Below are 27,872 nucleotides of genomic sequence, written 5' to 3' on the forward strand. Positions count from 1 at the left end.
TTTTACAGTTTTTCTATTCCCAATTAGCCGTTTAAGTGTACTTATTGAAAGTAGTAATTCTTTCATAGGCCGCCCTTTCTTAGTATTTGACGTTCCTTATATTGCGGTATGAGGCTTCGCAGTAGGTTGCAAACATTCATCACCCATGACTGTCCCCAATTGAGCTCAGAAGCTCAATGTCTATCATGACCTCTCTTTTAGAATGTCCAAGAGCAAGCAAACTATTCCTCCAGGAGAGGGCGCCAACAGACTACTAAAGAGATCATCATTACTCAAAGAAAACCCCAAAAACCAATGCATGATAGGAATAAACAGGTAACTTTCTTTGGAGTGGAAGCGGAGAGATCGCACCAGATGCCAATTCTAGATCTTATCACACCTGTGGTCACTGCAGCAGCAGGTGAATCCACTTTGTCCAAAAGGGATCTATTCCATTCAATTGCAAATGATCTAGATAAGACAGAGAACTGCAGCACGGGGACATAGCCGAGTTGGTCAGGTTGAGTGGTGATGAGTTTGCTATTTGGATGAATAAAGAAAGTCAAAAGTGTGAAAGATAAAAAACAAAAGGAGGAAGTGTGAAAAGTGAATGGGCCAAATTGAGGTGCATATGAAGACGTATGCTTTCTTCCAATTCATTAAATCGGGCTAATATGAATCAGGTGAATTGAGTTCTGCTTTTGGAAACTGGGTTAAGAAGGGGTGCACCGTTCCTGGAGGTACTGCAATACCAGGTCAATGCGTGGAGTGGACAGAGCAAGCTCTTTTTCCATCTCCCTGTTCTAAAAATCCATTTAATATATGGTCCCCAGATAGGGGACGTATCAGATATTAAACTGATAAGAACAGATACTACACTTGATCTTAGCCAAAAGGCCGAGAAGCGATAACCAGAATTGGTTTGGGCCTCGAGTGGCACCCTGGCCTATGCCGGACACATCTTAGGGAGAGAGAGCGAGAGGGAGACAAACCCACGCCTACACAAGACATTTTGTCACCCAAGCCAACCCTTGAAAAGGCTGCTTTGCAGAGCAAAAACAAGAAGAATGGTGCGTTTTGCAGCCGCCGCCCACTGCAATGAATCTGAATAACTCCTCCTTTAGGGCGCAAGCAACTCCCCTCCCCCTTGCAGTCTTTCCAATTCACGATACAAAAAGACGGACAGGACAGGTTGCCTGACTTTCCGTCACTGCCACCCTTTGCCATCCTTACCCGTAGAAAGCCCTTTCATCATCCCCAAACCCTAATCTTTTCCCTTTCCTTCCCAGCCCCCAAACCCTGCCCTCTGTACCTTTCTCACCACCCGCTTCCCTTCTCCTGTCATCCCCCTACCACCCGGGAAAAAAAGAGATTGCCCCCTCCTTCCACTAGCCCACCCTCCCACCCAAAGAACAACTTCTTCTGCGCAGCTTGTTTTCTAGGCAGCAGCGCTATTGTGATGTCATCGGGGGGCATTGTGACAAGCCGCCAGTGTTCCGTCTCTTCATGTTGTGCACAGTTCAAACGGAAAATACATCAACAGGCAGACTACAGAAAAGCTTACTATCAAAGGTTAGAGGGGGGCTTTCTCAGAGGGCTTTTTACAGTTTTTCTATTCCCAATTAGCCGTTTAAGTGTACTTATTGAAAGTAGTAATTCTTTCATAGGCCGCCCTTTCTTAGTATTTGACGTTCCTTATATTGCGGTATGAGGCTTCGCAGTAGGTTGCAAACATTCATCACCCATGACTGTCCCCAATTGAGCTCAGAAGCTCAATGTCTATCATGACCTCTCTTTTAGAATGTCCAAGAGCAAGCAAACTATTCCTCCAGGAGAGGGCGCCAACAGACTACTAAAGAGATCATCATTACTCAAAGAAAACCCCAAAAACCAATGCATGATAGGAATAAACAGGTAACTTTCTTTGGAGTGGAAGCGGAGAGATCGCACCAGATGCCAATTCTAGATCTTATCACACCTGTGGTCACTGCAGCAGCAGGTGAATCCACTTTGTCCAAAAGGGATCTATTCCATTCAATTGCAAATGATCTAGATAAGACAGAGAACTGCAGCACGGGGACATAGCCGAGTTGGTCAGGTTGAGTGGTGATGAGTTTGCTATTTGGATGAATAAAGAAAGTCAAAAGTGTGAAAGATAAAAAACAAAAGGAGGAAGTGTGAAAAGTGAATGGGCCAAATTGAGGTGCATATGAAGACGTATGCTTTCTTCCAATTCATTAAATCGGGCTAATATGAATCAGGTGAATTGAGTTCTGCTTTTGGAAACTGGGTTAAGAAGGGGTGCACCGTTCCTGGAGGTACTGCAATACCAGGTCAATGCGTGGAGTGGACAGAGCAAGCTCTTTTTCCATCTCCCTGTTCTAAAAATCCATTTAATATATGGTCCCCAGATAGGGGACGTATCAGATATTAAACTGATAAGAACAGATACTACACTTGATCTTAGCCAAAAGGCCGAGAAGCGATAACCAGAATTGGTTTGGGCCTCGAGTGGCACCCTGGCCTATGCCGGACACATCTTAGGGAGAGAGAGCGAGAGGGAGACAAACCCACGCCTACACAAGACATTTTGTCACCCAAGCCAACCCTTGAAAAGGCTGCTTTGCAGAGCAAAAACAAGAAGAATGGTGCGTTTTGCAGCCGCCGCCCACTGCAATGAATCTGAATAACTCCTCCTTTAGGGCGCAAGCAACTCCCCTCCCCCTTGCAGTCTTTCCAATTCACGATACAAAAAGACGGACAGGACAGGTTGCCTGACTTTCCGTCACTGCCACCCTTTGCCATCCTTACCCGTAGAAAGCCCTTTCATCATCCCCAAACCCTAATCTTTTCCCTTTCCTTCCCAGCCCCCAAACCCTGCCCTCTGTACCTTTCTCACCACCCGCTTCCCTTCTCCTGTCATCCCCCTACCACCCGGGAAAAAAAGAGATTGCCCCCTCCTTCCACTAGCCCACCCTCCCACCCAAAGAACAACTTCTTCTGCGCAGCTTGTTTTCTAGGCAGCAGCGCTATTGTGATGTCATCGGGGGGCATTGTGACAAGCCGCCAGTGTTCCGTCTCTTCATGTTGTGCACAGTTCAAACGGAAAATACATCAACAGGCAGACTACAGAAAAGCTTACTATCAAAGGTTAGAGGGGGGCTTTCTCAGAGGGCTTTTTACAGTTTTTCTATTCCCAATTAGCCGTTTAAGTGTACTTATTGAAAGTAGTAATTCTTTCATAGGCCGCCCTTTCTTAGTATTTGACGTTCCTTATATTGCGGTATGAGGCTTCGCAGTAGGTTGCAAACATTCATCACCCATGACTGTCCCCAATTGAGCTCAGAAGCTCAATGTCTATCATGACCTCTCTTTTAGAATGTCCAAGAGCAAGCAAACTATTCCTCCAGGAGAGGGCGCCAACAGACTACTAAAGAGATCATCATTACTCAAAGAAAACCCCAAAAACCAATGCATGATAGGAATAAACAGGTAACTTTCTTTGGAGTGGAAGCGGAGAGATCGCACCAGATGCCAATTCTAGATCTTATCACACCTGTGGTCACTGCAGCAGCAGGTGAATCCACTTTGTCCAAAAGGGATCTATTCCATTCAATTGCAAATGATCTAGATAAGACAGAGAACTGCAGCACGGGGACATAGCCGAGTTGGTCAGGTTGAGTGGTGATGAGTTTGCTATTTGGATGAATAAAGAAAGTCAAAAGTGTGAAAGATAAAAAACAAAAGGAGGAAGTGTGAAAAGTGAATGGGCCAAATTGAGGTGCATATGAAGACGTATGCTTTCTTCCAATTCATTAAATCGGGCTAATATGAATCAGGTGAATTGAGTTCTGCTTTTGGAAACTGGGTTAAGAAGGGGTGCACCGTTCCTGGAGGTACTGCAATACCAGGTCAATGCGTGGAGTGGACAGAGCAAGCTCTTTTTCCATCTCCCTGTTCTAAAAATCCATTTAATATATGGTCCCCAGATAGGGGACGTATCAGATATTAAACTGATAAGAACAGATTTTGATTTAATGAAGCTTTCCAAAGCACCACAAAAAATGCATGACCGAAGTCACACCAAAAACAGTGCAAAGGCTAGGATTCGTGTGGACCCCACCGTGAGGAGAGGGTCCCCAAAAATCAACCCAGTCCCTCCGAGCCAGAAGGCCACAGCAAGGGTCAGGGATCTTCGGTGCTCCCCCAAGCCGAAGCCTGGTTGAGCCTTGTCGTTGCTCCCAGCGTCCACCCAGGCATCTTACCCAAGTGGAGTAGAGAGCTACTAGTTGTTGGTTTCGCAGCCGAAACTGCCCGGACCGTCAACCGGTGTTGGTTTCTCAGCCCAAGGCTAACCGGACCTCCAACCGGGTGTTGGTTTCTCAGCCGAAGCTGACCCAGACCTCCAACCGGGTGTTGGTTTCTCAGCCGAAGCTGACCCGGACCTCCAACCGGGTGTTAGTTTCTCAGCCCAAAGCTGACCAGACCTCCGACCGGGATTATAAAAATTTCCCTTCCTAGCCAGAAGGCCGGGATAGGGTAATATGCTCAAAAAGTATGAAAAGGCAAGGTACGGTGTGCTACAGAGCCCAAGGCTTGCCGGGGTCCCAAGCCAGCAAGCTCAGACTCACTCCAGGGTCGTCAGTCCTGGGGCACGTTGTACCATAGCCCCCCACCCTTACTCAGTCTAATAGCCTTGATCCTGGTAGGGCCATGTTTTCTTCTAGATGAATATACTATCCACCCAGAGTACTAGCAAGCGCAACCTTCCAGTGTGCATTGTATCATTGTACTAAGGTGGCCTGGAGCTTAAACCACCTCTTCGAACAACACTACACATGATCTTAGCCAAAAGGCCGAGAAGCGATAACCAGAATTGGTTTGGGCCTCGAGTGGCACCCTGGCCTATGCCGGACACATCTTAGGGAGAGAGAGCGAGAGGGAGACAAACCCACGCCTACACAAGACATTTTGTCACCCAAGCCAACCCTTGAAAAGGCTGCTTTGCAGAGCAAAAACAAGAAGAATGGTGCGTTTTGCAGCCGCCGCCCACTGCAATGAATCTGAATAACTCCTCCTTTAGGGCGCAAGCAACTCCCCTCCCCCTTGCAGTCTTTCCAATTCACGATACAAAAAGACGGACAGGACAGGTTGCCTGACTTTCCGTCACTGCCACCCTTTGCCATCCTTACCCGTAGAAAGCCCTTTCATCATCCCCAAACCCTAATCTTTTCCCTTTCCTTCCCAGCCCCCAAACCCTGCCCTCTGTACCTTTCTCACCACCCGCTTCCCTTCTCCTGTCATCCCCCTACCACCCGGGAAAAAAAGAGATTGCCCCCTCCTTCCACTAGCCCACCCTCCCACCCAAAGAACAACTTCTTCTGCGCAGCTTGTTTTCTAGGCAGCAGCGCTATTGTGATGTCATCGGGGGGCATTGTGACAAGCCGCCAGTGTTCCGTCTCTTCATGTTGTGCACAGTTCAAACGGAAAATACATCAACAGGCAGACTACAGAAAAGCTTACTATCAAAGGTTAGAGGGGGGCTTTCTCAGAGGGCTTTTTACAGTTTTTCTATTCCCAATTAGCCGTTTAAGTGTACTTATTGAAAGTAGTAATTCTTTCATAGGCCGCCCTTTCTTAGTATTTGACGTTCCTTATATTGCGGTATGAGGCTTCGCAGTAGGTTGCAAACATTCATCACCCATGACTGTCCCCAATTGAGCTCAGAAGCTCAATGTCTATCATGACCTCTCTTTTAGAATGTCCAAGAGCAAGCAAACTATTCCTCCAGGAGAGGGCGCCAACAGACTACTAAAGAGATCATCATTACTCAAAGAAAACCCCAAAAACCAATGCATGATAGGAATAAACAGGTAACTTTCTTTGGAGTGGAAGCGGAGAGATCGCACCAGATGCCAATTCTAGATCTTATCACACCTGTGGTCACTGCAGCAGCAGGTGAATCCACTTTGTCCAAAAGGGATCTATTCCATTCAATTGCAAATGATCTAGATAAGACAGAGAACTGCAGCACGGGGACATAGCCGAGTTGGTCAGGTTGAGTGGTGATGAGTTTGCTATTTGGATGAATAAAGAAAGTCAAAAGTGTGAAAGATAAAAAACAAAAGGAGGAAGTGTGAAAAGTGAATGGGCCAAATTGAGGTGCATATGAAGACGTATGCTTTCTTCCAATTCATTAAATCGGGCTAATATGAATCAGGTGAATTGAGTTCTGCTTTTGGAAACTGGGTTAAGAAGGGGTGCACCGTTCCTGGAGGTACTGCAATACCAGGTCAATGCGTGGAGTGGACAGAGCAAGCTCTTTTTCCATCTCCCTGTTCTAAAAATCCATTTAATATATGGTCCCCAGATAGGGGACGTATCAGATATTAAACTGATAAGAACAGATACTACACTTGATCTTAGCCAAAAGGCCGAGAAGCGATAACCAGAATTGGTTTGGGCCTCGAGTGGCACCCTGGCCTATGCCGGACACATCTTAGGGAGAGAGAGCGAGAGGGAGACAAACCCACGCCTACACAAGACATTTTGTCACCCAAGCCAACCCTTGAAAAGGCTGCTTTGCAGAGCAAAAACAAGAAGAATGGTGCGTTTTGCAGCCGCCGCCCACTGCAATGAATCTGAATAACTCCTCCTTTAGGGCGCAAGCAACTCCCCTCCCCCTTGCAGTCTTTCCAATTCACGATACAAAAAGACGGACAGGACAGGTTGCCTGACTTTCCGTCACTGCCACCCTTTGCCATCCTTACCCGTAGAAAGCCCTTTCATCATCCCCAAACCCTAATCTTTTCCCTTTCCTTCCCAGCCCCCAAACCCTGCCCTCTGTACCTTTCTCACCACCCGCTTCCCTTCTCCTGTCATCCCCCTACCACCCGGGAAAAAAAGAGATTGCCCCCTCCTTCCACTAGCCCACCCTCCCACCCAAAGAACAACTTCTTCTGCGCAGCTTGTTTTCTAGGCAGCAGCGCTATTGTGATGTCATCGGGGGGCATTGTGACAAGCCGCCAGTGTTCCGTCTCTTCATGTTGTGCACAGTTCAAACGGAAAATACATCAACAGGCAGACTACAGAAAAGCTTACTATCAAAGGTTAGAGGGGGGCTTTCTCAGAGGGCTTTTTACAGTTTTTCTATTCCCAATTAGCCGTTTAAGTGTACTTATTGAAAGTAGTAATTCTTTCATAGGCCGCCCTTTCTTAGTATTTGACGTTCCTTATATTGCGGTATGAGGCTTCGCAGTAGGTTGCAAACATTCATCACCCATGACTGTCCCCAATTGAGCTCAGAAGCTCAATGTCTATCATGACCTCTCTTTTAGAATGTCCAAGAGCAAGCAAACTATTCCTCCAGGAGAGGGCGCCAACAGACTACTAAAGAGATCATCATTACTCAAAGAAAACCCCAAAAACCAATGCATGATAGGAATAAACAGGTAACTTTCTTTGGAGTGGAAGCGGAGAGATCGCACCAGATGCCAATTCTAGATCTTATCACACCTGTGGTCACTGCAGCAGCAGGTGAATCCACTTTGTCCAAAAGGGATCTATTCCATTCAATTGCAAATGATCTAGATAAGACAGAGAACTGCAGCACGGGGACATAGCCGAGTTGGTCAGGTTGAGTGGTGATGAGTTTGCTATTTGGATGAATAAAGAAAGTCAAAAGTGTGAAAGATAAAAAACAAAAGGAGGAAGTGTGAAAAGTGAATGGGCCAAATTGAGGTGCATATGAAGACGTATGCTTTCTTCCAATTCATTAAATCGGGCTAATATGAATCAGGTGAATTGAGTTCTGCTTTTGGAAACTGGGTTAAGAAGGGGTGCACCGTTCCTGGAGGTACTGCAATACCAGGTCAATGCGTGGAGTGGACAGAGCAAGCTCTTTTTCCATCTCCCTGTTCTAAAAATCCATTTAATATATGGTCCCCAGATAGGGGACGTATCAGATATTAAACTGATAAGAACAGATACTACACTTGATCTTAGCCAAAAGGCCGAGAAGCGATAACCAGAATTGGTTTGGGCCTCGAGTGGCACCCTGGCCTATGCCGGACACATCTTAGGGAGAGAGAGCGAGAGGGAGACAAACCCACGCCTACACAAGACATTTTGTCACCTAAGCCAACCCTTGAAAAGGCTGCTTTGCAGAGCAAAAACAAGAAGAATGGTGCGTTTTGCAGCCGCCGCCCACTGCAATGAATCTGAATAACTCCTCCTTTAGGGCGCAAGCAACTCCCCTCCCCCTTGCAGTCTTTCCAATTCACGATACAAAAAGACGGACAGGACAGGTTGCCTGACTTTCCGTCACTGCCACCCTTTGCCATCCTTACCCGTAGAAAGCCCTTTCATCATCCCCAAACCCTAATCTTTTCCCTTTCCTTCCCAGCCCCCAAACCCTGCCCTCTGTACCTTTCTCACCACCCGCTTCCCTTCTCCTGTCATCCCCCTACCACCCGGGAAAAAAAGAGATTGCCCCCTCCTTCCACTAGCCCACCCTCCCACCCAAAGAACAACTTCTTCTGCGCAGCTTGTTTTCTAGGCAGCAGCGCTATTGTGATGTCATCGGGGGGCATTGTGACAAGCCGCCAGTGTTCCGTCTCTTCATGTTGTGCACAGTTCAAACGGAAAATACATCAACAGGCAGACTACAGAAAAGCTTACTATCAAAGGTTAGAGGGGGGCTTTCTCAGAGGGCTTTTTACAGTTTTTCTATTCCCAATTAGCCGTTTAAGTGTACTTATTGAAAGTAGTAATTCTTTCATAGGCCGCCCTTTCTTAGTATTTGACGTTCCTTATATTGCGGTATGAGGCTTCGCAGTAGGTTGCAAACATTCATCACCCATGACTGTCCCCAATTGAGCTCAGAAGCTCAATGTCTATCATGACCTCTCTTTTAGAATGTCCAAGAGCAAGCAAACTATTCCTCCAGGAGAGGGCGCCAACAGACTACTAAAGAGATCATCATTACTCAAAGAAAACCCCAAAAACCAATGCATGATAGGAATAAACAGGTAACTTTCTTTGGAGTGGAAGCGGAGAGATCGCACCAGATGCCAATTCTAGATCTTATCACACCTGTGGTCACTGCAGCAGCAGGTGAATCCACTTTGTCCAAAAGGGATCTATTCCATTCAATTGCAAATGATCTAGATAAGACAGAGAACTGCAGCACGGGGACATAGCCGAGTTGGTCAGGTTGAGTGGTGATGAGTTTGCTATTTGGATGAATAAAGAAAGTCAAAAGTGTGAAAGATAAAAAACAAAAGGAGGAAGTGTGAAAAGTGAATGGGCCAAATTGAGGTGCATATGAAGACGTATGCTTTCTTCCAATTCATTAAATCGGGCTAATATGAATCAGGTGAATTGAGTTCTGCTTTTGGAAACTGGGTTAAGAAGGGGTGCACCGTTCCTGGAGGTACTGCAATACCAGGTCAATGCGTGGAGTGGACAGAGCAAGCTCTTTTTCCATCTCCCTGTTCTAAAAATCCATTTAATATATGGTCCCCAGATAGGGGACGTATCAGATATTAAACTGATAAGAACAGATACTACACTTGATCTTAGCCAAAAGGCCGAGAAGCGATAACCAGAATTGGTTTGGGCCTCGAGTGGCACCCTGGCCTATGCCGGACACATCTTAGGGAGAGAGAGCGAGAGGGAGACAAACCCACGCCTACACAAGACATTTTGTCACCCAAGCCAACCCTTGAAAAGGCTGCTTTGCAGAGCAAAAACAAGAAGAATGGTGCGTTTTGCAGCCGCCGCCCACTGCAATGAATCTGAATAACTCCTCCTTTAGGGCGCAAGCAACTCCCCTCCCCCTTGCAGTCTTTCCAATTCACGATACAAAAAGACGGACAGGACAGGTTGCCTGACTTTCCGTCACTGCCACCCTTTGCCATCCTTACCCGTAGAAAGCCCTTTCATCATCCCCAAACCCTAATCTTTTCCCTTTCCTTCCCAGCCCCCAAACCCTGCCCTCTGTACCTTTCTCACCACCCGCTTCCCTTCTCCTGTCATCCCCCTACCACCCGGGAAAAAAAGAGATTGCCCCCTCCTTCCACTAGCCCACCCTCCCACCCAAAGAACAACTTCTTCTGCGCAGCTTGTTTTCTAGGCAGCAGCGCTATTGTGATGTCATCGGGGGGCATTGTGACAAGCCGCCAGTGTTCCGTCTCTTCATGTTGTGCACAGTTCAAACGGAAAATACATCAACAGGCAGACTACAGAAAAGCTTACTATCAAAGGTTAGAGGGGGGCTTTCTCAGAGGGCTTTTTACAGTTTTTCTATTCCCAATTAGCCGTTTAAGTGTACTTATTGAAAGTAGTAATTCTTTCATAGGCCGCCCTTTCTTAGTATTTGACGTTCCTTATATTGCGGTATGAGGCTTCGCAGTAGGTTGCAAACATTCATCACCCATGACTGTCCCCAATTGAGCTCAGAAGCTCAATGTCTATCATGACCTCTCTTTTAGAATGTCCAAGAGCAAGCAAACTATTCCTCCAGGAGAGGGCGCCAACAGACTACTAAAGAGATCATCATTACTCAAAGAAAACCCCAAAAACCAATGCATGATAGGAATAAACAGGTAACTTTCTTTGGAGTGGAAGCGGAGAGATCGCACCAGATGCCAATTCTAGATCTTATCACACCTGTGGTCACTGCAGCAGCAGGTGAATCCACTTTGTCCAAAAGGGATCTATTCCATTCAATTGCAAATGATCTAGATAAGACAGAGAACTGCAGCACGGGGACATAGCCGAGTTGGTCAGGTTGAGTGGTGATGAGTTTGCTATTTGGATGAATAAAGAAAGTCAAAAGTGTGAAAGATAAAAAACAAAAGGAGGAAGTGTGAAAAGTGAATGGGCCAAATTGAGGTGCATATGAAGACGTATGCTTTCTTCCAATTCATTAAATCGGGCTAATATGAATCAGGTGAATTGAGTTCTGCTTTTGGAAACTGGGTTAAGAAGGGGTGCACCGTTCCTGGAGGTACTGCAATACCAGGTCAATGCGTGGAGTGGACAGAGCAAGCTCTTTTTCCATCTCCCTGTTCTAAAAATCCATTTAATATATGGTCCCCAGATAGGGGACGTATCAGATATTAAACTGATAAGAACAGATACTACACTTGATCTTAGCCAAAAGGCCGAGAAGCGATAACCAGAATTGGTTTGGGCCTCGAGTGGCACCCTGGCCTATGCCGGACACATCTTAGGGAGAGAGAGCGAGAGGGAGACAAACCCACGCCTACACAAGACATTTTGTCACCCAAGCCAACCCTTGAAAAGGCTGCTTTGCAGAGCAAAAACAAGAAGAATGGTGCGTTTTGCAGCCGCCGCCCACTGCAATGAATCTGAATAACTCCTCCTTTAGGGCGCAAGCAACTCCCCTCCCCCTTGCAGTCTTTCCAATTCACGATACAAAAAGACGGACAGGACAGGTTGCCTGACTTTCCGTCACTGCCACCCTTTGCCATCCTTACCCGTAGAAAGCCCTTTCATCATCCCCAAACCCTAATCTTTTCCCTTTCCTTCCCAGCCCCCAAACCCTGCCCTCTGTACCTTTCTCACCACCCGCTTCCCTTCTCCTGTCATCCCCCTACCACCCGGGAAAAAAAGAGATTGCCCCCTCCTTCCACTAGCCCACCCTCCCACCCAAAGAACAACTTCTTCTGCGCAGCTTGTTTTCTAGGCAGCAGCGCTATTGTGATGTCATCGGGGGGCATTGTGACAAGCCGCCAGTGTTCCGTCTCTTCATGTTGTGCACAGTTCAAACGGAAAATACATCAACAGGCAGACTACAGAAAAGCTTACTATCAAAGGTTAGAGGGGGGCTTTCTCAGAGGGCTTTTTACAGTTTTTCTATTCCCAATTAGCCGTTTAAGTGTACTTATTGAAAGTAGTAATTCTTTCATAGGCCGCCCTTTCTTAGTATTTGACGTTCCTTATATTGCGGTATGAGGCTTCGCAGTAGGTTGCAAACATTCATCACCCATGACTGTCCCCAATTGAGCTCAGAAGCTCAATGTCTATCATGACCTCTCTTTTAGAATGTCCAAGAGCAAGCAAACTATTCCTCCAGGAGAGGGCGCCAACAGACTACTAAAGAGATCATCATTACTCAAAGAAAACCCCAAAAACCAATGCATGATAGGAATAAACAGGTAACTTTCTTTGGAGTGGAAGCGGAGAGATCGCACCAGATGCCAATTCTAGATCTTATCACACCTGTGGTCACTGCAGCAGCAGGTGAATCCACTTTGTCCAAAAGGGATCTATTCCATTCAATTGCAAATGATCTAGATAAGACAGAGAACTGCAGCACGGGGACATAGCCGAGTTGGTCAGGTTGAGTGGTGATGAGTTTGCTATTTGGATGAATAAAGAAAGTCAAAAGTGTGAAAGATAAAAAACAAAAGGAGGAAGTGTGAAAAGTGAATGGGCCAAATTGAGGTGCATATGAAGACGTATGCTTTCTTCCAATTCATTAAATCGGGCTAATATGAATCAGGTGAATTGAGTTCTGCTTTTGGAAACTGGGTTAAGAAGGGGTGCACCGTTCCTGGAGGTACTGCAATACCAGGTCAATGCGTGGAGTGGACAGAGCAAGCTCTTTTTCCATCTCCCTGTTCTAAAAATCCATTTAATATATGGTCCCCAGATAGGGGACGTATCAGATATTAAACTGATAAGAACAGATACTACACTTGATCTTAGCCAAAAGGCCGAGAAGCGATAACCAGAATTGGTTTGGGCCTCGAGTGGCACCCTGGCCTATGCCGGACACATCTTAGGGAGAGAGAGCGAGAGGGAGACAAACCCACGCCTACACAAGACATTTTGTCACCCAAGCCAACCCTTGAAAAGGCTGCTTTGCAGAGCAAAAACAAGAAGAATGGTGCGTTTTGCAGCCGCCGCCCACTGCAATGAATCTGAATAACTCCTCCTTTAGGGCGCAAGCAACTCCCCTCCCCCTTGCAGTCTTTCCAATTCACGATACAAAAAGACGGACAGGACAGGTTGCCTGACTTTCCGTCACTGCCACCCTTTGCCATCCTTACCCGTAGAAAGCCCTTTCATCATCCCCAAACCCTAATCTTTTCCCTTTCCTTCCCAGCCCCCAAACCCTGCCCTCTGTACCTTTCTCACCACCCGCTTCCCTTCTCCTGTCATCCCCCTACCACCCGGGAAAAAAAGAGATTGCCCCCTCCTTCCACTAGCCCACCCTCCCACCCAAAGAACAACTTCTTCTGCGCAGCTTGTTTTCTAGGCAGCAGCGCTATTGTGATGTCATCGGGGGGCATTGTGACAAGCCGCCAGTGTTCCGTCTCTTCATGTTGTGCACAGTTCAAACGGAAAATACATCAACAGGCAGACTACAGAAAAGCTTACTATCAAAGGTTAGAGGGGGGCTTTCTCAGAGGGCTTTTTACAGTTTTTCTATTCCCAATTAGCCGTTTAAGTGTACTTATTGAAAGTAGTAATTCTTTCATAGGCCGCCCTTTCTTAGTATTTGACGTTCCTTATATTGCGGTATGAGGCTTCGCAGTAGGTTGCAAACATTCATCACCCATGACTGTCCCCAATTGAGCTCAGAAGCTCAATGTCTATCATGACCTCTCTTTTAGAATGTCCAAGAGCAAGCAAACTATTCCTCCAGGAGAGGGCGCCAACAGACTACTAAAGAGATCATCATTACTCAAAGAAAACCCCAAAAACCAATGCATGATAGGAATAAACAGGTAACTTTCTTTGGAGTGGAAGCGGAGAGATCGCACCAGATGCCAATTCTAGATCTTATCACACCTGTGGTCACTGCAGCAGCAGGTGAATCCACTTTGTCCAAAAGGGATCTATTCCATTCAATTGCAAATGATCTAGATAAGACAGAGAACTGCAGCACGGGGACATAGCCGAGTTGGTCAGGTTGAGTGGTGATGAGTTTGCTATTTGGATGAATAAAGAAAGTCAAAAGTGTGAAAGATAAAAAACAAAAGGAGGAAGTGTGAAAAGTGAATGGGCCAAATTGAGGTGCATATGAAGACGTATGCTTTCTTCCAATTCATTAAATCGGGCTAATATGAATCAGGTGAATTGAGTTCTGCTTTTGGAAACTGGGTTAAGAAGGGGTGCACCGTTCCTGGAGGTACTGCAATACCAGGAAAATGCGTGGAGTGGACAGAGCAAGCTCTTTTTCCATCTCCCTGTTCTAAAAATCCATTTAATATATGGTCCCCAGATAGGGGACGTATCAGATATTAAACTGATAAGAACAGATACTACACTTGATCTTAGCCAAAAGGCCGAGAAGCGATAACCAGAATTGGTTTGGGCCTCGAGTGGCACCCTGGCCTATGCCGGACACATCTTAGGGAGAGAGAGCGAGAGGGAGACAAACCCACGCCTACACAAGACATTTTGTCACCCAAGCCAACCCTTGAAAAGGCTGCTTTGCAGAGCAAAAACAAGAAGAATGGTGCGTTTTGCAGCCGCCGCCCACTGCAATGAATCTGAATAACTCCTCCTTTAGGGCGCAAGCAACTCCCCTCCCCCTTGCAGTCTTTCCAATTCACGATACAAAAAGACGGACAGGACAGGTTGCCTGACTTTCCGTCACTGCCACCCTTTGCCATCCTTACCCGTAGAAAGCCCTTTCATCATCCCCAAACCCTAATCTTTTCCCTTTCCTTCCCAGCCCCCAAACCCTGCCCTCTGTACCTTTCTCACCACCCGCTTCCCTTCTCCTGTCATCCCCCTACCACCCGGGAAAAAAAGAGATTGCCCCCTCCTTCCACTAGCCCACCCTCCCACCCAAAGAACAACTTCTTCTGCGCAGCTTGTTTTCTAGGCAGCAGCGCTATTGTGATGTCATCGGGGGGCATTGTGACAAGCCGCCAGTGTTCCGTCTCTTCATGTTGTGCACAGTTCAAACGGAAAATACATCAACAGGCAGACTACAGAAAAGCTTACTATCAAAGGTTAGAGGGGGGCTTTCTCAGAGGGCTTTTTACAGTTTTTCTATTCCCAATTAGCCGTTTAAGTGTACTTATTGAAAGTAGTAATTCTTTCATAGGCCGCCCTTTCTTAGTATTTGACGTTCCTTATATTGCGGTATGAGGCTTCGCAGTAGGTTGCAAACATTCATCACCCATGACTGTCCCCAATTGAGCTCAGAAGCTCAATGTCTATCATGACCTCTCTTTTAGAATGTCCAAGAGCAAGCAAACTATTCCTCCAGGAGAGGGCGCCAACAGACTACTAAAGAGATCATCATTACTCAAAGAAAACCCCAAAAACCAATGCATGATAGGAATAAACAGGTAACTTTCTTTGGAGTGGAAGCGGAGAGATCGCACCAGATGCCAATTCTAGATCTTATCACACCTGTGGTCACTGCAGCAGCAGGTGAATCCACTTTGTCCAAAAGGGATCTATTCCATTCAATTGCAAATGATCTAGATAAGACAGAGAACTGCAGCACGGGGACATAGCCGAGTTGGTCAGGTTGAGTGGTGATGAGTTTGCTATTTGGATGAATAAAGAAAGTCAAAAGTGTGAAAGATAAAAAACAAAAGGAGGAAGTGTGAAAAGTGAATGGGCCAAATTGAGGTGCATATGAAGACGTATGCTTTCTTCCAATTCATTAAATCGGGCTAATATGAATCAGGTGAATTGAGTTCTGCTTTTGGAAACTGGGTTAAGAAGGGGTGCACCGTTCCTGGAGGTACTGCAATACCAGGTCAATGCGTGGAGTGGACAGAGCAAGCTCTTTTTCCATCTCCCTGTTCTAAAAATCCATTTAATATATGGTCCCCAGATAGGGGACGTATCAGATATTAAACTGATAAGAACAGATACTACACTTGATCTTAGCCAAAAGGCCGAGAAGCGATAACCAGAATTGGTTTGGGCCTCGAGTGGCACCCTGGCCTATGCCGGACACATCTTAGGGAGAGAGAGCGAGAGGGAGACAAACCCACGCCTACACAAGACATTTTGTCACCCAAGCCAACCCTTGAAAAGGCTGCTTTGCAGAGCAAAAACAAGAAGAATGGTGCGTTTTGCAGCCGCCGCCCACTGCAATGAATCTGAATAACTCCTCCTTTAGGGCGCAAGCAACTCCCCTCCCCCTTGCAGTCTTTCCAATTCACGATACAAAAAGACGGACAGGACAGGTTGCCTGACTTTCCGTCACTGCCACCCTTTGCCATCCTTACCCGTAGAAAGCCCTTTCATCATCCCCAAACCCTAATCTTTTCCCTTTCCTTCCCAGCCCCCAAACCCTGCCCTCTGTACCTTTCTCACCACCCGCTTCCCTTCTCCTGTCATCCCCCTACCACCCGGGAAAAAAAGAGATTGCCCCCTCCTTCCACTAGCCCACCCTCCCACCCAAAGAACAACTTCTTCTGCGCAGCTTGTTTTCTAGGCAGCAGCGCTATTGTGATGTCATCGGGGGGCATTGTGACAAGCCGCCAGTGTTCCGTCTCTTCATGTTGTGCACAGTTCAAACGGAAAATACATCAACAGGCAGACTACAGAAAAGCTTACTATCAAAGGTTAGAGGGGGGCTTTCTCAGAGGGCTTTTTACAGTTTTTCTATTCCCAATTAGCCGTTTAAGTGTACTTATTGAAAGTAGTAATTCTTTCATAGGCCGCCCTTTCTTAGTATTTGACGTTCCTTATATTGCGGTATGAGGCTTCGCAGTAGGTTGCAAACATTCATCACCCATGACTGTCCCCAATTGAGCTCAGAAGCTCAATGTCTATCATGACCTCTCTTTTAGAATGTCCAAGAGCAAGCAAACTATTCCTCCAGGAGAGGGCGCCAACAGACTACTAAAGAGATCATCATTACTCAAAGAAAACCCCAAAAACCAATGCATGATAGGAATAAACAGGTAACTTTCTTTGGAGTGGAAGCGGAGAGATCGCACCAGATGCCAATTCTAGATCTTATCACACCTGTGGTCACTGCAGCAGCAGGTGAATCCACTTTGTCCAAAAGGGATCTATTCCATTCAATTGCAAATGATCTAGATAAGACAGAGAACTGCAGCACGGGGACATAGCCGAGTTGGTCAGGTTGAGTGGTGATGAGTTTGCTATTTGGATGAATAAAGAAAGTCAAAAGTGTGAAAGATAAAAAACAAAAGGAGGAAGTGTGAAAAGTGAATGGGCCAAATTGAGGTGCATATGAAGACGTATGCTTTCTTCCAATTCATTAAATCGGGCTAATATGAATCAGGTGAATTGAGTTCTGCTTTTGGAAACTGGGTTAAGAAGGGGTGCACCGTTCCTGGAGGTACTGCAATACCAGGTCAATGCGTGGAGTGGACAGAGCAAGCTCTTTTTCCATCTCCCTGTTCTAAAAATCCATTTAATATATGGTCCCCAGATAGGGGACGTATCAGATATTAAACTGATAAGAACAGATTTTGATTTAACAGCATCTTTATTATCATGCACTACTCACAAAAAGGTAACAAACCGTGTACAGTGCCGCAGCCCCGTACACACAGAACTATACAATCCTTCTTACATAGCCATAGAGTACGACGCACTAAACTATACATCACACTCCTATGCTTATCCATAACACTCAAGCTGAAAGAAAAAGTTAGACCATAAATAACGAGTCGACGAACCGGCGATTGGGGGATGGGTGTAGGGGAAAAGGGGGATAGGGTGGGGAAATCACAGGCCCGAAGCTTTATTGAAAGACGCACATAACGGGAAAAGGAGGTTGGGGGCATGGAAGAGGTCTAAACCTCCTCCTCGGCGCTGTCGTCCGGACTGTCCATGATGGAATAGTCTCTGAGCAGGCTGTGGATCAGCCTGCGGCAATCCTGGATAGACATCCTCTCCCTCTTCAAGATGAGCCGGTTCCTGGCGACCCAAATAGCGTCCTTAAAGCAGTTCATAAGGCGCCAAGCCTCCTGGATGGCTCCAACGGTGTGAGTCCCAGGGAAGAGTCCATAAAGTACGGAATGGTACGATAGGCTCCCTCTGGGGACGGAGTTCCTCAGGTCATCCTCCAGGGCAACCAACAGGCGCTGTGCGAAACGGCAGTCCCAAAAGGCGTGCAGCGATGTTTCCTCCACGAAGGGGCACCTTGGGCAGTACCGGGTTTTGCACAGGTTCCGGGCGTGCATGAATGACCGGACGGGCAGTCCGCCCTGTATCGCCATCCATGACAAGTCCTTGTGCCCGTTGGTCAATCCAGCCGATGACACGTTTGTCCAAACAGTCTCCAGTGTGTCGTGATGAAGTCCTGGAATGTTCTCCATTTCGTCCTTGGCTCTGATGAGTTTGTGGATAGTCTTTGGCTTCCACAAATCAGGCTTGAGTCCCTCCAGTTGGTGTTCCCTCACAAACCGAACCACGTCTCCGTAGAACCATGGCGCCGTCCAGTTGTAGGGGAAGGAGCTGTCCCACTTGTCCCAGCCTAACCGTCTCCAAAGGGGGAGCAGGAAGAAGCGAGACATGGACCCACCCGCGGAACCTCTCTTGACTCGCAGAGTTCGGCGAACGCAGTCACATACGAAGGAGGATCGCAGGAGGGTGGGGATATCGGGTACGCCCTTCCCACCCTTGCGAGGATCCTTGTACATGATGCTCCGCTTTACTCTGTCCATCTTGGATCCCCAGACAAAACGAAACACCGTCCTGGTAATGGCCCTGCACACGGTGGCAAGGGGGGGCCAGGCCTGGGCCGTGTACTGCAGCACGGGCAGTACCTCGTTACGCAGGACCAGTGCTTTGCCCTCACAGGTGAGGCGTCTGAGGCTCCACAGACCGATCCGTTGGGTGATCTTGGTCAAGCGTTCCTCCCAGGACTTGAGGGCTGCTCCTTCCTTCCCGAACCAGACTCCAAGAACCTTGATGAAATCCGGCTGGATGCTGAAAGGGAAGGGGGCGGAAGAGGCCGGCTGCCAGTCCCCGAAGAGCATGGCTTCCGACTTCCCGCAGTTGACTTTGGCTCCCGAAGCCCGTCCGAAGGTCTCACAGGTCTGGACGAGGGTGTCGACTGAGCGCCGGTCCGCGCAGAAGACGGTCACGTCGTCCATGTAGAGCGAGCACTTGACCTCGAAGCGTTCTGGTCCTGGTGCGGTGATCCCTCTGATCTCTCCATTCCGCCGGATAGCCTCTGCAAAGAGTTCTATAACACAAACAAAAAGAAGAGGTGACAGAGGACAGCCTTGTCTGACCCCTGAGAGGACCGGGAAGGGGTCAGTCTTCCAGCCGTTTACCAACACCGAGCTGTGAATATCAAAATACATTAGTTGGACATACAAGCAAAACATGTTACCCAAACCTAACCTGTGCAGAGCTTTGCCCAGGAACTCATGGGAAACACGGTCGAAGGCCTTTTCCTGATCCAACGAGATCAGGGCTGCGTGCACCCGGCGGGCTTTGATGTACTCGACCGTGTCCCGCATGAGAGCCAGGCTGTCTGCGATGCGACGTCCGGGGATGCCGCAGGTCTGATCCGGGTGGATGATCCGTCCGATAACAGTCTTCAATCTCGTTGCCATCGTCTTGGCCAGGATCTTGTAGTCGACGTTCAGAAGGGTGATGGGACGCCAATTCTTCAGGTCGCACCTCTCTCCTTTACGCTTGTACAGGATCGTGACCATTCCTTCCCTCAGAGATGGAGGCATTCTGCCCTCCACCACCATCTCCTCATACAGCCATAACAGGTCCGGACAGATTAGGTCTCCCAGCGCTACATAGAGCTCTGCTGGGAGGCCGTCACTGCCCGGTGTCCTGCCAGAACTAAAGGATTTGGCGGCCGAGAGCAGCTCGTCCACCGTCAGAGGAACATCCATGGCCGCCGCGTCTGCAGGGTCAAGATGGTTAGTGATACCTGACAGGAACTTATCGGCGGCCTCGGGGTCAGTAGTCTTGCGGGCGTAGAGTTCGCTGTAGAAGTCGCTGACGACCTTCATCACGTTCTCTTTCCCGCGTCGCATGTTTCCACTCTCGTCTCGTAGTTCATTCATGGGCGTGTGACCGGCGTGGAGTTTCCTGAAAAAGAACGAGTTACATTTCTCACCCTTCTCCAGGTTCTCCACTTTGGAACGGAAGACAATTCGCTCGGACTCCTCCTCGAAGTGCCTTTTCAGGCTCCTCTTAGTCTCCTCCAGCTCCTCTCTCACGTCCCAGCCGCATCGAAGAAGGTCCTGCAGGGAACGCAGCTCACGCTGGAGTCTCCTGAAGTCCCTCCTCTTCAGACACGCCTGTTGTTGACTCTTTGCCTGAAAGAAGAAACGGAACTCGAGTTTAACGTATTCCCACCAGTCAGAAACAGACTGGAAGCCCGCCTTGTAGGCCCGCCACGTGGAGTAGGCAGCTCTAAGCTCCTCCAGAATCTCACCCTTTTCCAGCAGAGAGCAGTTCAGCTTCCAGGAGCCCGGGCCAATGGGGAAGCCATGGCCCAGCACACCTTGAAAGTGAATGGCTCTGTGGTCAGAGAAGAAGCAGGGGACCATCGAGTGCCCACTCCGCCCAACCGCCCGAGAGGTAAACACAAAGTCAATCCTGGAACGCAGCGAGCCATCGGATCGGCACCATGAATAGTTCACGGATCCGTGTCCGATGGAGCCAACAACGTCCACAAGAGAGGCTTCGGTCACCATCTCAATGAGCAGTTTGGATGTGACGTCCAACTTGGCAGCCGTTCCAGAACTGCGTCCATCCTCCTCAATCGGGCAGTTGAAATCCCCGGCCATCACTACCGTCCTGGCGGTAGCGAGCTGAGGGCGCAGGGCTTGGAGGAGCTCCAGTCGATCGCTCTTCACAGGAGAAGCATACACATTGATGAACCTGACAGGTTCTCCCGCCCAGGTGCCATCCACAAGCAGTAACCTGCCGCAGACGATTTCCTGAACAGAGTCCAATGTGAAGGCGCTTCCCCTGATCAGCACGGCGACCCCCGCGGACCTACAGTCGCCCCCGCCAGACCAGTAGGATGGGCCATGGGTCCACTCCCTGGCCAGATGGTTGAAGGACCTAGAGGAGGGAAGGGAGCATTCCTGCAGGAAAAATACATCACTAGACTGAGTGTTAAGGAACGTAAAAATTGTCTGACGTCGGAACTTGTCTCTGATGCTCCTAACATTAATGGAAAAGATGTTAATGTTAGCAGTCATTGGAGGAAAGAGAAAGTTAGAGCAGGCGGTGTGCCTTAGTTACCACTCCGGTCGGGCGGTTCTTCCTCTTTGGCACCTGCTGGTAAGGGTATCTCCAGCAGACCCTCTTCTGCTAGCTGATCAAGCAGGGATGGTGCCTCAGTGGCTTCCGACTCCTCCATTTCTTCTTCGGCCACAAGGGACTCCACCATCTGCTCCAACACGTCCGGTTCTGGGAGGAGGCCATCCTCCTCTTCCTGGGGTGGATTGGGGTCCACAATGAACAGCTTGGAAGGTTCTGCGACAGGACTATCTTCCACCTTCCTTTTCCTTTGGCCTGTACCTGAGGAGACAAGAGCTGGAAAATCCTCCTCGGTGAAAAGTGCAAGAGTGCTGAGGCCCTCTGCTCTCATGGTCTGGGGAGGGAGAGTGGGCTTTGGGGGGGGGGTGAGGAGACCAACTGAGGAGTAGGGAAATGAGGTGGAGGTAGTGGAATCCTCAGTAGGGTTGGCCGGGGGGGGAGGGGTTTGGACAGGGGTGACAGGGGGGGGGACCAGGGAGGGGGCAACAGTTTTCTTACCCTTCTTTTCCCTGGACTCCGTGGCTGCTGGGGCATCGGCTGGAGCCACGGTCGCCGGGTTCTTGGCCGCCTTGTCCTTGGCCTCTGTGGCCTTGGTCGTAGCTGCCTTGGTCGACGAAGCTGTGATTACCCGATACTGGGTCGCCGCGGCAACCCTTGCCCAGGATTTCTCCCGCTGTGGGCAGTCCTTGTAAAGGTGGTCCGCCTGTCCACATAGGTTGCAAGTCTTCTTCTTTGGGCAGTCCTTGGAGCTGTGTCCTGTCACCCGGCAAACCCTGCAGGCGTCCTCCTTGCAGGTCTTCATCGAATGCCCTTTCCCGCCACATTTCCTGCAGTTGTGTGGCATGTCCGGGTAGTAGATGAGACCAAAGGAGTTTCCCAGAGAGAATGTCGGGGGCAGGTGCTGGAGACCATCCTCGGATGCTGGTTCCCTGTAGAGTCGAACGGTTACTGACCACTTACCCGTCCAGAATCCGTTGCCGTTAAGGATGTGGGATGGCTCCCTCACCACTGTGCAGAGACGTCCCAGGAACGTGGAGATGTCTCTTCCTGGGGTGTGCGGGTTCCGCATGGAGACCGTGATCCTCTTCTCATCCCTCTGTATAGGACAGGATCCTAAAAAGGAATGAAAAGGGGAGTCCGGCATCGCTGCGTTCATCGCCTCCCAGTATCTCCTGCAGGCATTCACCGTGGCAAAGGTTACCAGAAAAATGCCAGTCATGAAGGTCTGGACACTCAGGGTTTCCGCCCTGGAGAAGCCCTGATCCAGAATCATCTTCTTGCAGAACACGTCGCTGGACATGTCCGGCAACCTACCATCCACCGCCTTTAGCTTCAGGGCGACCGTCTGCCGCATCCAAGGCTCCAGGGTTGGAGCCTTTTCAGGCGGCGTCCGGGCTCCCTCCGGCTGGCTGGCGTCGGAGGTAGGGGCCTCTTGGGCCGAAGAAGCCTCTGGATGAGCCTTCCTGGAGGTCCCTGGGTCCTGAGCCTTCTTGGCTGCCTTCTCTGGCTTGCTTGCCATGGCTGGTTCCTGCTTGAGTTCCCGGAGCTGGATCTTGGATTCTTCTCCGGGTGTCTTCTCCCGCTGTGTTCCTCCTCGAAGTTCCTCTGGTCTCCCCAAGTCTTCTCCGAGCCTTCGTCTTCTTGCTTCTTTCTGCCAAGCTCTTCTTCCGTCCGATCTCCCTCTTCCGGTCTCGGCTGGGCTTTGGAGCTCGTCTCCCTGATCGTATCTCGTCAAGTGTAGCTAGCTCAGTTTGTTCTGATAAGAACAGATACTACACTTGATCTTAGCCAAAAGGCCGAGAAGCGATAACCAGAATTGGTTTGGGCCTCGAGTGGCACCCTGGCCTATGCCGGACACATCTTAGGGAGAGAGAGCGAGAGGGAGACAAACCCACGCCTACACAAGACATTTTGTCACCCAAGCCAACCCTTGAAAAGGCTGCTTTGCAGAGCAAAAACAAGAAGAATGGTGCGTTTTGCAGCCGCCGCCCACTGCAATGAATCTGAATAACTCCTCCTTTAGGGCGCAAGCAACTCCCCTCCCCCTTGCAGTCTTTCCAATTCACGATACAAAAAGACGGACAGGACAGGTTGCCTGACTTTCCGTCACTGCCACCCTTTGCCATCCTTACCCGTAGAAAGCCCTTTCATCATCCCCAAACCCTAATCTTTTCCCTTTCCTTCCCAGCCCCCAAACCCTGCCCTCTGTACCTTTCTCACCACCCGCTTCCCTTCTCCTGTCATCCCCCTACCACCCGGGAAAAAAAGAGATTGCCCCCTCCTTCCACTAGCCCACCCTCCCACCCAAAGAACAACTTCTTCTGCGCAGCTTGTTTTCTAGGCAGCAGCGCTATTGTGATGTCATCGGGGGGCATTGTGACAAGCCGCCAGTGTTCCGTCTCTTCATGTTGTGCACAGTTCAAACGGAAAATACATCAACAGGCAGACTACAGAAAAGCTTACTATCAAAGGTTAGAGGGGGGCTTTCTCAGAGGGCTTTTTACAGTTTTTCTATTCCCAATTAGCCGTTTAAGTGTACTTATTGAAAGTAGTAATTCTTTCATAGGCCGCCCTTTCTTAGTATTTGACGTTCCTTATATTGCGGTATGAGGCTTCGCAGTAGGTTGCAAACATTCATCACCCATGACTGTCCCCAATTGAGCTCAGAAGCTCAATGTCTATCATGACCTCTCTTTTAGAATGTCCAAGAGCAAGCAAACTATTCCTCCAGGAGAGGGCGCCAACAGACTACTAAAGAGATCATCATTACTCAAAGAAAACCCCAAAAACCAATGCATGATAGGAATAAACAGGTAACTTTCTTTGGAGTGGAAGCGGAGAGATCGCACCAGATGCCAATTCTAGATCTTATCACACCTGTGGTCACTGCAGCAGCAGGTGAATCCACTTTGTCCAAAAGGGATCTATTCCATTCAATTGCAAATGATCTAGATAAGACAGAGAACTGCAGCACGGGGACATAGCCGAGTTGGTCAGGTTGAGTGGTGATGAGTTTGCTATTTGGATGAATAAAGAAAGTCAAAAGTGTGAAAGATAAAAAACAAAAGGAGGAAGTGTGAAAAGTGAATGGGCCAAATTGAGGTGCATATGAAGACGTATGCTTTCTTCCAATTCATTAAATCGGGCTAATATGAATCAGGTGAATTGAGTTCTGCTTTTGGAAACTGGGTTAAGAAGGGGTGCACCGTTCCTGGAGGTACTGCAATACCAGGTCAATGCGTGGAGTGGACAGAGCAAGCTCTTTTTCCATCTCCCTGTTCTAAAAATCCATTTAATATATGGTCCCCAGATAGGGGACGTATCAGATATTAAACTGATAAGAACAGATACTACACTTGATCTTAGCCAAAAGGCCGAGAAGCGATAACCAGAATTGGTTTGGGCCTCGAGTGGCACCCTGGCCTATGCCGGACACATCTTAGGGAGAGAGAGCGAGAGGGAGACAAACCCACGCCTACACAAGACATTTTGTCACCCAAGCCAACCCTTGAAAAGGCTGCTTTGCAGAGCAAAAACAAGAAGAATGGTGCGTTTTGCAGCCGCCGCCCACTGCAATGAATCTGAATAACTCCTCCTTTAGGGCGCAAGCAACTCCCCTCCCCCTTGCAGTCTTTCCAATTCACGATACAAAAAGACGGACAGGACAGGTTGCCTGACTTTCCGTCACTGCCACCCTTTGCCATCCTTACCCGTAGAAAGCCCTTTCATCATCCCCAAACCCTAATCTTTTCCCTTTCCTTCCCAGCCCCCAAACCCTGCCCTCTGTACCTTTCTCACCACCCGCTTCCCTTCTCCTGTCATCCCCCTACCACCCGGGAAAAAAAGAGATTGCCCCCTCCTTCCACTAGCCCACCCTCCCACCCAAAGAACAACTTCTTCTGCGCAGCTTGTTTTCTAGGCAGCAGCGCTATTGTGATGTCATCGGGGGGCATTGTGACAAGCCGCCAGTGTTCCGTCTCTTCATGTTGTGCACAGTTCAAACGGAAAATACATCAACAGGCAGACTACAGAAAAGCTTACTATCAAAGGTTAGAGGGGGGCTTTCTCAGAGGGCTTTTTACAGTTTTTCTATTCCCAATTAGCCGTTTAAGTGTACTTATTGAAAGTAGTAATTCTTTCATAGGCCGCCCTTTCTTAGTATTTGACGTTCCTTATATTGCGGTATGAGGCTTCGCAGTAGGTTGCAAACATTCATCACCCATGACTGTCCCCAATTGAGCTCAGAAGCTCAATGTCTATCATGACCTCTCTTTTAGAATGTCCAAGAGCAAGCAAACTATTCCTCCAGGAGAGGGCGCCAACAGACTACTAAAGAGATCATCATTACTCAAAGAAAACCCCAAAAACCAATGCATGATAGGAATAAACAGGTAACTTTCTTTGGAGTGGAAGCGGAGAGATCGCACCAGATGCCAATTCTAGATCTTATCACACCTGTGGTCACTGCAGCAGCAGGTGAATCCACTTTGTCCAAAAGGGATCTATTCCATTCAATTGCAAATGATCTAGATAAGACAGAGAACTGCAGCACGGGGACATAGCCGAGTTGGTCAGGTTGAGTGGTGATGAGTTTGCTATTTGGATGAATAAAGAAAGTCAAAAGTGTGAAAGATAAAAAACAAAAGGAGGAAGTGTGAAAAGTGAATGGGCCAAATTGAGGTGCATATGAAGACGTATGCTTTCTTCCAATTCATTAAATCGGGCTAATATGAATCAGGTGAATTGAGTTCTGCTTTTGGAAACTGGGTTAAGAAGGGGTGCACCGTTCCTGGAGGTACTGCAATACCAGGTCAATGCGTGGAGTGGACAGAGCAAGCTCTTTTTCCATCTCCCTGTTCTAAAAATCCATTTAATATATGGTCCCCAGATAGGGGACGTATCAGATATTAAACTGATAAGAACAGATACTACACTTGATCTTAGCCAAAAGGCCGAGAAGCGATAACCAGAATTGGTTTGGGCCTCGAGTGGCACCCTGGCCTATGCCGGACACATCTTAGGGAGAGAGAGCGAGAGGGAGACAAACCCACGCCTACACAAGACATTTTGTCACCCAAGCCAACCCTTGAAAAGGCTGCTTTGCAGAGCAAAAACAAGAAGAATGGTGCGTTTTGCAGCCGCCGCCCACTGCAATGAATCTGAATAACTCCTCCTTTAGGGCGCAAGCAACTCCCCTCCCCCTTGCAGTCTTTCCAATTCACGATACAAAAAGACGGACAGGACAGGTTGCCTGACTTTCCGTCACTGCCACCCTTTGCCATCCTTACCCGTAGAAAGCCCTTTCATCATCCCCAAACCCTAATCTTTTCCCTTTCCTTCCCAGCCCCCAAACCCTGCCCTCTGTACCTTTCTCACCACCCGCTTCCCTTCTCCTGTCATCCCCCTACCACCCGGGAAAAAAAGAGATTGCCCCCTCCTTCCACTAGCCCACCCTCCCACCCAAAGAACAACTTCTTCTGCGCAGCTTGTTTTCTAGGCAGCAGCGCTATTGTGATGTCATCGGGGGGCATTGTGACAAGCCGCCAGTGTTCCGTCTCTTCATGTTGTGCACAGTTCAAACGGAAAATACATCAACAGGCAGACTACAGAAAAGCTTACTATCAAAGGTTAGAGGGGGGCTTTCTCAGAGGGCTTTTTACAGTTTTTCTATTCCCAATTAGCCGTTTAAGTGTACTTATTGAAAGTAGTAATTCTTTCATAGGCCGCCCTTTCTTAGTATTTGACGTTCCTTATATTGCGGTATGAGGCTTCGCAGTAGGTTGCAAACATTCATCACCCATGACTGTCCCCAATTGAGCTCAGAAGCTCAATGTCTATCATGACCTCTCTTTTAGAATGTCCAAGAGCAAGCAAACTATTCCTCCAGGAGAGGGCGCCAACAGACTACTAAAGAGATCATCATTACTCAAAGAAAACCCCAAAAACCAATGCATGATAGGAATAAACAGGTAACTTTCTTTGGAGTGGAAGCGGAGAGATCGCACCAGATGCCAATTCTAGATCTTATCACACCTGTGGTCACTGCAGCAGCAGGTGAATCCACTTTGTCCAAAAGGGATCTATTCCATTCAATTGCAAATGATCTAGATAAGACAGAGAACTGCAGCACGGGGACATAGCCGAGTTGGTCAGGTTGAGTGGTGATGAGTTTGCTATTTGGATGAATAAAGAAAGTCAAAAGTGTGAAAGATAAAAAACAAAAGGAGGAAGTGTGAAAAGTGAATGGGCCAAATTGAGGTGCATATGAAGACGTATGCTTTCTTCCAATTCATTAAATCGGGCTAATATGAATCAGGTGAATTGAGTTCTGCTTTTGGAAACTGGGTTAAGAAGGGGTGCACCGTTCCTGGAGGTACTGCAATACCAGGTCAATGCGTGGAGTGGACAGAGCAAGCTCTTTTTCCATCTCCCTGTTCTAAAAATCCATTTAATATATGGTCCCCAGATAGGGGACGTATCAGATATTAAACTGATAAGAACAGATACTACACTTGATCTTAGCCAAAAGGCCGAGAAGCGATAACCAGAATTGGTTTGGGCCTCGAGTGGCACCCTGGCCTATGCCGGACACATCTTAGGGAGAGAGAGCGAGAGGGAGACAAACCCACGCCTACACAAGACATTTTGTCACCCAAGCC

At 48.3% G+C, this 27,872-nt stretch overlaps 13 non-coding genes and 2 pseudogenes across 13 annotated transcripts; all 15 read right to left on the minus strand.

The window, feature by feature from the left end:
* Positions 1 to 697: 697 nt before the first annotated feature.
* LOC142265500 (U2 spliceosomal RNA) lies at positions 698 to 888 on the minus strand. The gene has a single exon (XR_012731810.1). It is a non-coding gene; the product is annotated as a U2 spliceosomal RNA (small nuclear RNA).
* Positions 889 to 2,275: 1,387 nt separating this feature from the next.
* On the minus strand, positions 2,276 to 2,466 carry LOC142265512 (U2 spliceosomal RNA). The gene has a single exon (XR_012731821.1). It is a non-coding gene; the product is annotated as a U2 spliceosomal RNA (small nuclear RNA).
* Positions 2,467 to 3,853: 1,387 nt separating this feature from the next.
* On the minus strand, positions 3,854 to 4,049 carry LOC142265636 (U2 spliceosomal RNA). Its single transcript, XR_012731928.1, has one exon. It is a non-coding gene; the product is annotated as a U2 spliceosomal RNA (small nuclear RNA).
* Positions 4,050 to 6,234: 2,185 nt separating this feature from the next.
* LOC142265524 (U2 spliceosomal RNA) lies at positions 6,235 to 6,425 on the minus strand. The gene has a single exon (XR_012731832.1). It is a non-coding gene; the product is annotated as a U2 spliceosomal RNA (small nuclear RNA).
* Positions 6,426 to 7,812: 1,387 nt separating this feature from the next.
* Positions 7,813 to 8,003, minus strand: LOC142265536 (U2 spliceosomal RNA). The gene has a single exon (XR_012731843.1). It is a non-coding gene; the product is annotated as a U2 spliceosomal RNA (small nuclear RNA).
* A 1,387-nt stretch (positions 8,004 to 9,390) lies between these two features.
* LOC142265548 (U2 spliceosomal RNA) lies at positions 9,391 to 9,581 on the minus strand. The gene has a single exon (XR_012731854.1). It is a non-coding gene; the product is annotated as a U2 spliceosomal RNA (small nuclear RNA).
* Positions 9,582 to 10,968: 1,387 nt separating this feature from the next.
* On the minus strand, positions 10,969 to 11,159 carry LOC142265561 (U2 spliceosomal RNA). Its single transcript, XR_012731865.1, has one exon. It is a non-coding gene; the product is annotated as a U2 spliceosomal RNA (small nuclear RNA).
* A 1,387-nt stretch (positions 11,160 to 12,546) lies between these two features.
* Positions 12,547 to 12,737, minus strand: LOC142265573 (U2 spliceosomal RNA). Its single transcript, XR_012731876.1, has one exon. It is a non-coding gene; the product is annotated as a U2 spliceosomal RNA (small nuclear RNA).
* A 1,387-nt stretch (positions 12,738 to 14,124) lies between these two features.
* LOC142265605 (U2 spliceosomal RNA) lies at positions 14,125 to 14,315 on the minus strand. Its single transcript, XR_012731905.1, has one exon. It is a non-coding gene; the product is annotated as a U2 spliceosomal RNA (small nuclear RNA).
* A 1,387-nt stretch (positions 14,316 to 15,702) lies between these two features.
* Positions 15,703 to 15,893, minus strand: LOC142265586 (U2 spliceosomal RNA). The gene has a single exon (XR_012731888.1). It is a non-coding gene; the product is annotated as a U2 spliceosomal RNA (small nuclear RNA).
* Positions 15,894 to 17,280: 1,387 nt separating this feature from the next.
* LOC142265612 (U2 spliceosomal RNA) lies at positions 17,281 to 17,483 on the minus strand (annotated as a pseudogene).
* Positions 17,484 to 22,916: 5,433 nt separating this feature from the next.
* Positions 22,917 to 23,021, minus strand: LOC142265656 (U2 spliceosomal RNA; annotated as a pseudogene).
* Positions 23,022 to 24,408: 1,387 nt separating this feature from the next.
* On the minus strand, positions 24,409 to 24,599 carry LOC142265598 (U2 spliceosomal RNA). The gene has a single exon (XR_012731899.1). It is a non-coding gene; the product is annotated as a U2 spliceosomal RNA (small nuclear RNA).
* A 1,387-nt stretch (positions 24,600 to 25,986) lies between these two features.
* LOC142265610 (U2 spliceosomal RNA) lies at positions 25,987 to 26,177 on the minus strand. The gene has a single exon (XR_012731910.1). It is a non-coding gene; the product is annotated as a U2 spliceosomal RNA (small nuclear RNA).
* A 1,387-nt stretch (positions 26,178 to 27,564) lies between these two features.
* LOC142265623 (U2 spliceosomal RNA) lies at positions 27,565 to 27,755 on the minus strand. The gene has a single exon (XR_012731919.1). It is a non-coding gene; the product is annotated as a U2 spliceosomal RNA (small nuclear RNA).
* Positions 27,756 to 27,872: the final 117 nt, after the last annotated feature.

The sequence above is a fragment of the Anomaloglossus baeobatrachus genome, unplaced genomic scaffold, assembly GCF_048569485.1.
Source record: "Anomaloglossus baeobatrachus isolate aAnoBae1 unplaced genomic scaffold, aAnoBae1.hap1 Scaffold_275, whole genome shotgun sequence".
Classification (NCBI taxonomy): Eukaryota; Metazoa; Chordata; class Amphibia; order Anura; family Aromobatidae; genus Anomaloglossus; species Anomaloglossus baeobatrachus.